General features: G+C 32.1%; 1 protein-coding gene across 1 annotated transcript in view; it reads right to left on the reverse strand.

Annotated features, from left to right (window-relative positions):
* LOC109825464 overlaps nucleotides 1-10,262 on the reverse strand; it is a 17,507-nt gene that overhangs the window by 5,843 nt on the left and 1,402 nt on the right. The window lies entirely within an intron of this gene.

Raw genomic sequence — 10,262 nt, forward strand, 5'->3', positions numbered from 1 at the left:
CGCTGTCATACATGTGCTCAGTCCCCGGGGCATGTATTTTAGTCATTTTGGGAATAAAAAAAAAATCATAGACAGGTCACTGTATTAATTCGTAGAAACTATGCACACTGTATCAATAAAAAAAAAACTATATTGAATTCGTACAGATGATTGAATGCTTACGATCGTTAATTTCATGAATTTATGAATAAGGCTTATGCTGATTCAAGTAGATAGAAGCTTTTTTATTTTTTAAACTGATTTTTTACTTTTTCTTTTTTATTATGCTTAGAGACCTGTGTTGCGTTGTTGCTCGCCTAGTAGGTCCGTGTAATGCGTCTTAGTGAGTATCTCATGTCAGCGCGAATTTTAAAAGTGAAATTTACTCCTCTGAACTGTCTTTTGGAAAAAAAAATAAGGGCTTTTTGTTTTTAGGTCCATTTGTTTAACTAGCTTTATCTTTAAACCCAAAAATTATTAGGTGTATCTTTAAACCCAACTTTTTTTTTGTATTTATCTTTAAACCCAATTCCAAAATATAAAATTATTAGGTGTATCTTTAAACCCAACTTTTTTTTTGTATTTATCTTTAAACCCAATTCCAAAATATAATACTCTCATATGTGGGTCCCCCTATATATTTTTTTGTATTTATCTTTAAACCCAATTCCAAAATATAATACTCTCATATGTGGGTCCCCCTATATAAGAAAATTGGGTTTAAAGATAAAAAAAAAAAAAGTTGGGTTTAAAGATACAACTAATAATACTTGGGTTTAAAGATAAAGCTTAGTAAACAAATGGACCTAAAAACAAAAAGCCCAATTGTAGCACATTAGAATACTGTATCATAATCTAGAGGTACTGTAACAATTTGCAAAGTAATGGAGCAGTTAAAACCAGGATTACTGTGGTACGAGAAAAAATATGTGTTCACACTTCACACTAGTAAAATAGAGAAGAAAATCGGCCAAGTTAAGAACCAATCCTATGTTAGATTTGGTATGCTCAAATAGTAATAAACTATGCTCTCCGAACGATTTGTGCACTGCTACTTGGATTCTTATCAAATTGACGAGTCATCAAGAACCCGAAATAGTTTCGAAAAGTACGCTGTAGTTATCATTATGTAAAGGATAAACGCTATTAAAATTACGAATAAGAAAGTTGTATGTAATTTTTTTTAGACCCAAAAAGAGTGAACTGATATCCATTGTTTTTCTTAGAATTTTAAGCGACTTGGGCACTCGTTGAAGCCACGGCTATAAGAAACCAAAAGCTACGAGAATAACAGGCCTCTGCTCTTGAAAGCCTTGATTCATTTAATTTTTATACATGAGAAATTCCAGTTAGCTTTTATCTAAACCATAAGCGGACAGCAATATTGTTTAGTGGGCCTTAGGTCTGTGGATCATAGAGCACAGTGTTCAGTCGGCCCATCTTCTGTCTAGAAGTTTTTGTCTGGACTCTAGGCTTGTCCCAACTACTGTTGCTAACTGGAAGTAGGTTCCCTTATCCCTTCAAAAAACTAGGTTCTTTGTTGGACCCTTTGATGGTTTAAAGGTTGCGTTTTAATCATAATCTTAATACTTAGGTTGCCACGGTATATTTTACTCTCATAACTCTAATATAAACCCCATGTTTGCTAACTGACATCAATAGAAAAAAGTCAAATAAAAAGGAGGATAGCATGACATATGTTTCATCACAAATTTTGAAGTTCAGTTAGTAAATAATAAAGATATGCATTTTAACAGAAAATTTTAGAATTGGACAATTCGCAGTTGCTTGATCAATCTTGATCTTCGGAGTCTCACATAAATTATTTCCTAATTAGGTTGATTACTATAACGACCCTCCATACACTCACTACGGATTATCTAAAACGTTGAGAGGTTCCAATATACCTCCCGCGGTCTTAGGTTCGATTCTCGGCTGGGTTATTAAAAAAATAAGAGGTTTTTGTCTTTAAACCCAAAGTTTTACCCCCTAACTTATTTATATACACACCCACTTCCATAATGCCTCGTACACCCAAAACACTAATCCTAACTTATTTTTAAACCCAATATGTCTAATACATAATATTTGTTTATTGTATTTCTCCATATGTCTAATACATAATATTTGTATATTGTTTTTCTCCAAAAAAAACTTGCAAATCCGAAACCACCCTTCTTTTTTTATTATTTCTTCTTCTCTAAACCACATGCTTAATCATTTCTCTCCTCTATCCTCCTCCATTAACTCAGCATATCACTCTCCTCCTCCTTCCCCTGTCCAAAACCCTAAACACCTTCTCTTCCTCTCCTCATGCCTTGACCCCTCCCTCCTCTTCAACTCTTGCAGGACTTCATCCTTCCTTGTAAATAACCTCTCCTCAAACTCGATATTGGCTACAACATCCTCATCACTCCCTCTCTCCTCCATGTCTACATGAATACCTAGTTTTCTCCACATCCCAGCTGTTATTTGATAGAACGTCAAGCAAAAATTCTGTCAAAATGGAACACTCTCCTTTACATCCACATCGTGACCTCAACCATGGGATTCATATGTGCAAATGGTGCCTGCAGCATTTTGGCTTAACGTAGTCAATGGTGTTTCTTTGTTTAAATTTGGGCAAAATGACCAGATTGGTATATTTTTTCGAGGCTTGGTGACATGTTGGTATATATTTTTTTAGTTTTGTCAGATTTGTATATTTTTTCAACTCCGGCGTCATATAAGCCTTAAATCTGGCCGGAGTTACTGCTCCGGCCAAATTTAGTTACTGTTCCGGACAAAATTTAGTTACTGTTCCGGCCAAAAATCCCATCAGCCCTGATCGGAACAGTAACTCCTACCAAATTTAAGGCCTATATGGCGCCGGAGTTGAAAAATTATATCAATCTGACAAAACTAAAAGAAAATATACCAATATGTCACCAAACCTCGAAAAAGTATGCCAATCTGACCATTTTACACACACACACACACACACACATATATATATATATATATATATATATAATGGTATTGATAAAATAAAGGATGTAATGTAAGAACTATGAAGGGAAAAAGAAGTCAGAGTTGGCCTAACACACATATATATATATATATATATATATATAATGGTATTGATAAAATAAAGGATGTAATGTAAGAACTATGAAGGGAAAAAGAAGTCAGAGTTGGCCTAATATAATTAGAAGGACATGATAACAACATAATTGAACCGAAGAGTAGGATTCATATAGCTGAATATCAAACTCTAGAATAAAAGCTTTTTCATTGTTGTTACATTATTTTTATCAAAGATAATTTATTTTATCATAATTTCTACTTTGATGCCAAGAAAGAGACTTTAACATAATACCATAGTAATCTAGAATACATTTTAATGGATAACTAAGCATTTAAAATGGATTATCGTCCTGCACAAAAATATCCAGTTTATATTAATCCATGAAAATGACTTTTGATCTTAGAAAACATTTCAGAGTATAAATTTAGAAGGCGAGCTAAATCCACCACGAATCTCACCAACAAACTCCCTGCAAACTTAGAATTTTCAACCTCTACCTCGTAAGCGTACAACCACCAAATTATTCACATTTTCTCACTATCACAAACTATCAAGCGATCCTTATGGATTAATATATACGTACGAAACCATGCATTATGAATTAGTACAAAAGAGAGAGATTCTAAGGTCAGTGTAATGATCTAATAAGTATGTTTTCAATACTTGGATCCTCTCTGCTACTTGCCAAAAGAGATTATCTATATTCTATATCTAAAATCTCTTCCCCTTGAAAACGTCACATATGACATCTCTTCCCCTTGAAAAAGCCACATGGCAAGCCTTATCCGTCACGTGTCAATCTCTAAAGAATTCATAATTTCGGTTCCCAATATTATTCATTATTTTGAAAATAACAATATTTTGTATCTTCAACAACCTTCCATCTTCTGCTTCAATTTTCTATGACCTGCATTCATTTTGGCTTCTCAAGTTTAAATTTCTCATTTAATATCTTCCATCCTCATCCCAAATTCAAATCTTTGATGTTTTATTACTTTCTAGATCTTTCCCCTCCTTCCACCTTATTATTATTATTATTATAGACTTTTCCTCTTTCTCTCCTCCTTTATTTGGGATTCGGATTGGAATTTGTTGAAGATGATGAAGAAGGGGAGCAGGGTTTTGATGATGGATTCAGAGGAAGCGAATGATCGATTCAAGCATCAGGCCCTTTTGCATGATTATGATGAACTGCTCATGGTAATAATAAAATCTTTTCTTTTTTGTTCAGATCTGCTCTTTTTCTTTTAAAAATCTATTTATGTACATATGATCCGTTGTTATAGGGTTAGGAATTTATTTGCTTGATGAGTTATCGTTGTTTCTTGATTCAGAGATCTGGAGTTTGTTGTTATGTGCAATTTTGACTTCTCCATGGTAGGCATCAATTTGGGTAGTCTCCTTCGGTTCTAAAATTGAAGGATCTTTTCAACTTTTTTAGCAGTGTTCTTATATGTGTGTTTTGCATTTATCCTTCGTGATGCTTATCTGAGTTAATTCTTTTTAGGTCCAACTCTTTTTGATCTTTTCTCAATATTTTTGGGTTAATTTTTTCCCTCGTTGTTGTACCTAGTATATCTATTTTTTAACATATGAACAAAAGAGCTTTGCTTTTATATTCTTACTGTGCAGGAAACTGAAGCAAAGAAGAGGAAGTTGCAGAAAACAATTGCAAAGAGACTCAAGCTAACGACTGAAGTCAAGTACTAACATAGATAAATTTTTTTTAGGGTTGTGGATTTTGAATATTTTGCAGTTTAGAGAAGGAAGAGGCGGATTATATCCTGCAGTTTGATATTCTAGAAAAATACAAGGAAAAACTAGAAGGTAATTCAGCACAAAATTGTTGTTTTTATTTTAAATTTATCTATATTTTTTTTTCTCGTCTATGCAAATAGTGATCTCTTTGCTGGTCTAACCGACCTCTTTTATCTTGAAAAGTGTTCAACTTTCTTGCATTGTAATTAATCCCTATCCATTAGAGATTCTATCATCAGCAGTTAGAACAATAACGCAACTCCCCCTGATCATTTCAATTAGTGCTTACTTTATCTATCATTAAAATCTACAAAGGTCCGATCGGAAAGAGTATTACAGGTTCGTTTCACTTTGTTTTTAATCACTTTTACTATTTTGTTTGTACTATACCGATAATGCCAAAAACCTTTCCTTACTAAATTTTTTACGAATCTCTAATTGTTACACAGTCGCCAATACTATTCGAGTTTGTGAAGGTCCAGTTGGAAAGGGTACTACATGTTTGTCTTCATCTTTCTGGTAGTTTTATCTTCTTTAATTGTGTGATTTTAGTGGATTTTTTCAATTTTAATTAAGTATTTAACTAAGGCTAATGCAATTGGATTATTAATTGAATTCAACTTTTGAAGTTTGTAGGTAAATTGGCTTAACTAAGGCTAATGCAATTGGATTATTAATTGAATTCAACTTTTGAAGTTTGTAGGTAAATTGGCTCTATTAATTTTTTAATTACCAAAGGATTATTAATTGAATTCAACTTTTGAAGTTTGTAGGTAAATTGGCTCTATTAATTTTTTAATTACCAAAGGTTAACCTATATTTAAATGTAGTGTTGCAGTCTTGGTATATATAACCATTATTTGCATTCTTATGTTTCATAACATTTACAATCAACCATGATTAATGTGAACGATTCAAACAGGCTTCACATCTAAATTGACCAACCTTTTTAAGAATTTTGTTCTCTATAGGTTAATTACAAAATATGCTTAGAAACAGACATTTTATATTACCTTTGAATTGATTGTAACACAAGTAAGCAATTCATATCAATATTAGCCTTAAAAAAGGAAAATTATTTTCATATTCTCAAAAGAGATTTTCCCTTAAAATGTGCAATAATTCTACGGTGTGCAATTATTTAATTATGTTGTAGATCGCATAATATGATTCTAAGCTTGGCGCTTTGTTAAGCACTCTTCATGGATTCAATACAGGAAAATAAGTTTCCTTTTCATTTTTTGGTGATTTTATGTTGTTTGGGAATTTTTTTATTGAAATGTGCTTATTTTTTAAAAAAATTAGTACAAAAATAAGCACAGGGAGTCCTTTTGTTCAAAGCATGTGGAAGTTCTTAAAAGTGTGTAGGCTGAGATAACATTTAAGGTGAAGAGGAGAAGTTGGTTATGTTTTTACCAAGACTCTAGAGGAGAAGAGGGATGTATTGAGTTGTGATGTTGAGAATGTGGTTTGGAGCTTGGCTAGTTCTAAGGGGAGTATCGTGCAAGAGAATTATTGATGGGGGTGTGTGATGCAAATGTTGGTACGTATTTGAGATGTGAGTGTCAGTGTTATTTATGTGTGTGATGATTTGGGCGATGAAAAAAAAAAAAAATAAGTGTGTGATTTGTGGGATTTTATTGCATTGTAAAATACGACCATGTAATGTGATAAAAGTATGCGCTTTGATAAGTTTTGCATTGAAGTAATCGCGTGAAGAGTGAATGTTTAAAAAGAAAACAGTTGAAGAGGGCAATGCTCATCTTTACCACTAGGCTACGATAAAGAGAAAGTTTAATAGAAAAATACTAATACCCAAAACAAAAATTTATGAAAATAAATAAGTAAATAAATTTGAGTTTAAATACTTGCAAATCAAAGATGCTTAACCATAACAATGAGCTAGTGATATAATAGTATCTAATGACACTATCTTTCAAATGATCAAATAATTACAATATTAAGAAATATCTTAACTGATGCGGCATAAACATGTACCAAAAAGGTTGCAAGTGCACAACCGTGTCAAGTTATAGTATTTAAGATATCGATCCCACGAGGAAGGTGTTTTGTAGGAGAAAATATAAAATTGGTTCTTATGTTGTGTGTGTGACAAGTAGGAGTGATAAGTAAATGTGATTGTGGAGAGATAGAGAGAGTGGAAGTGATAGTGTGTAAATCGGCACGAGATATAAGTGAGAGTGGATGTGACAAAGAATGAATATGATCAATAAGGCAAGAAGGAAAAGGAAAATAAAAATCAAGAATAAAGAAAATAAAATTCAAGAATAAAAGAAAATGCAAGAAATTAAAGATGGTGGATTCAATTATAAATATGGGTAATCTACAATTGAACCCACTTCTTAGAAAATGGTGATTCCCTAGAGGGTTCTAGCCTAAAGGCGAATCAAACAAAATAAAAATAAACAAAAAGAAAAACTAAACCCAAGAGGGTTCTAGCCTCAAGGGGAATAGTATAAGAAATTAAAATCTAACTACAAAATAAAGTGCAAAATCTAAACTACAAAATAAAATTGCAAGAATTAAATGCAAGAAATTAAATCTATTCTATAAGCATGAAATAAATCTAAGGCAAGAGGGTTCTAGCCTCTTGGCTATTTAACAAGAAAATAAAATCTAAACTACAAGCATAGAAATAAATCTACACTAATAAGCAATAAAAAGGAAATAAAAGAGAAAAAGGAAAGAAAATGCAAACCTCTAAATAATTCTTCATCTCCATCTTCATCATCCAACAAAGAGAAGAAATATTTAAAGTGGTGAAAAAATTATTATTATTAATTGCAATAAAAAGTTACAATTTTGGAAGGCCTTCTCAATTAAGAGTAGCCCTCCTCTCCAAAAGGAGTTTACAAAATTTTCACACCTCTAACCCCTCACTCTCTACCCCTATTTATAGTAAACATCAGTGAATGAGAGCCATTGGATCAAACTTGAGCCCCAAGACAAGCAAAATCAGCCATTGACGCGCGCTACAGTGATCTGGTATCGATGCAGGCATCGATGTAGGTATCGATGCCAGCATCGATGCCCACATCGATGCCGACATCGATGCCCATTATTTTCAAATTCTGATTTCACGGATAGCTTCGTCTCGTCGAGATAGGCGATTTTCATATATTATATGTTAAATTCCGCCTTCCGGATTAGGAGATATCGTCGTTTCTTTGTGGCCAACCATTTTGAATATGATTTCTTTTCATATTGGATTTTTGATTTTCTCCGGGTTCTACAGGCTACACGACTTCATTCTGGGCTTTTGGATAATTTGGAAATTGATTTTCCAATGGGTTTCTTTGCTTTATTTCTTCATTTAATCAATGGGTTTTTGTTGAGAGATGAGAGTTTGAGATTTATTCTTCATTAACCTGCAATTAAAAGATAAAAATAATTATTAGTGGTATATTTATTCATATAAAATAGATAATGAGGGTATAAAACTGTAATAAAATGTGATTATCAAATACCCCCACACCTAAACTTTTGCTAGTCCTCTAGCAAAGAAAATAAAAAGAAAATCCTAACTCACTTTCGCAGGAATCGCGGTTGTATTTAGCGTATACAACAAGCCTTTAAACCCCTAGGTTACCCTAGTGGACGAGTTGTAGTCTCGTGAGGGTTTGCAGTGAATATACCCACAAAATTCGGTCAACTTGCCAAATTAAAGAAGTCAGTAAATAACTAAATTCACTTGATAACTTTTAGATAATCTAATTGGAGCCAGTTATCACTCAAGAAAACAATTTTTTATATATAACTCTAAGATATATTTTCAAGAAAATCTTCTTATTGTAGCAATACAAAACCAAGCCAAACTTAGAAATTTAATTTAAAAGTTTTGAAAAGAACATGCTAACTCTTTGTTTTAAATAATTTTCAAGTTGCTTGATTTAAAATATTTTCCAAGACCATATATACAATTATAAAACATTTATTAATTTTTTTAACTCTTTCTTCTTTGGTGATTTTTTTTCTACTTTAACGGGCTTTCTAAGTGACCATTTAACGAGTTTTAGGCTAATGGATCCCAACCCAAATGGGCTTAGGTCATTAAGTATGGAAATACTCCTTGGGCTTAATTACTCGGTCAGCTTAGGCTTTATAAGATAGAATCACCTCGAATTCAAGAGTATTTTTTTTCTTTTTGGTGCCCATTTTTCGCACTCTTCTTTTGCAATTTTTTTTTTGTATATGTATATATATTTTGAAAATATGTAAATCAAGACACTTTGAAAAAAAATTATTTTCAACTCTAAGTTAAGCATGCAAAAATTTCATTATTTTAAATAAAAGTCCAAGTTAAGGCTTAAGTAAAGTATACTACTTTGAAAATCATTTCTTAAGAAATTTATTTAGAGTTATCATAAAAGGTGATCTTAAGTAAATAACCAACTAGGGATTAGAAATGGATTAGAAAATTTCAAATTTATCAATTAAATCAATTATTACATAACTCCATCAATTTGGTAAGTGACGCTATTTTTATAAATTTTTTTAAAGAAAAAGGAGGAAAAAACAAAAATGTAACTAAAAATGTAAAATGAAGAGAAAAAATAACTAATTCCCACCCCCACACCTAAATTTTGCATTGTCCTCAATGCAAACTCTATGATGCATAAAGTAAAGCAGATAAGAAGTGAAGCACTTACATTTGGTCGGCTGATAAAAATCTGCAATTACCTTTGGTCTGAGGAGGATGAAATCAAAACTTTATTCTTTTTCTTTTTTTTTTCTTCTTCTTTTTTTTTATTTTTTTTTTAAAAACTGAATAAGAAACTCTCAAATGAGAGAAGAATAAATTCTTTTTATTATTCTGAAATAAACAAAATAAACAATGTAGAATGAAATATTCAACATGAAGAGTTCCTGTTCTACATTGAATCCTACCTTATTGCTGAAAATTCTCCCACGGATTTTAAACAATTTCAACATGATATAAATAACAATGTGCTGAAATTCTAAGCATTCCGGGGTGTTCAATGATTTTTGTGGCAATGGAAGGTAGGTATTATTGGTGTCATGCATATTGGACTTAGATTCTTGATTTGTGAAAGTTTGTTCTCTAACAACCAATTTTTCTTTAACAATTTCCTCAACCCCAATATTTATGGTTGATGTGTAAAAATTTGGTGGTTGTTTATTTTCTAAAAATCTTAGTTCATCAAGAAAAAGTTTTTCAAAATTCAGTTCAAAGCAGCAATTGTCCAACACAGTCTCTTTATTTTGACAAACCCGATCTGCTTCTCCTAATATTTTTAGCTCCTCACCGAAAATTTCCTCAAAACTTAGATCTGACTCTTCTTCTTCTTCCCCCGGTCTTTCCTGAATTGACTTATCAGGGGAAGAATGAATTGGGACAAGAATTTGACTTAAATGTGTTCTTTCCTGATTATCGACCTGTTTTCCTGACTGTAGTGCATTCATTTGAGTGTCCTTA

This window comes from Asparagus officinalis, chromosome 10 (genome assembly GCF_001876935.1).
Source record: "Asparagus officinalis chromosome 10, Aspof.V1, whole genome shotgun sequence".
In the NCBI taxonomy this organism is placed as follows: domain Eukaryota; kingdom Viridiplantae; phylum Streptophyta; class Magnoliopsida; order Asparagales; family Asparagaceae; genus Asparagus; species Asparagus officinalis.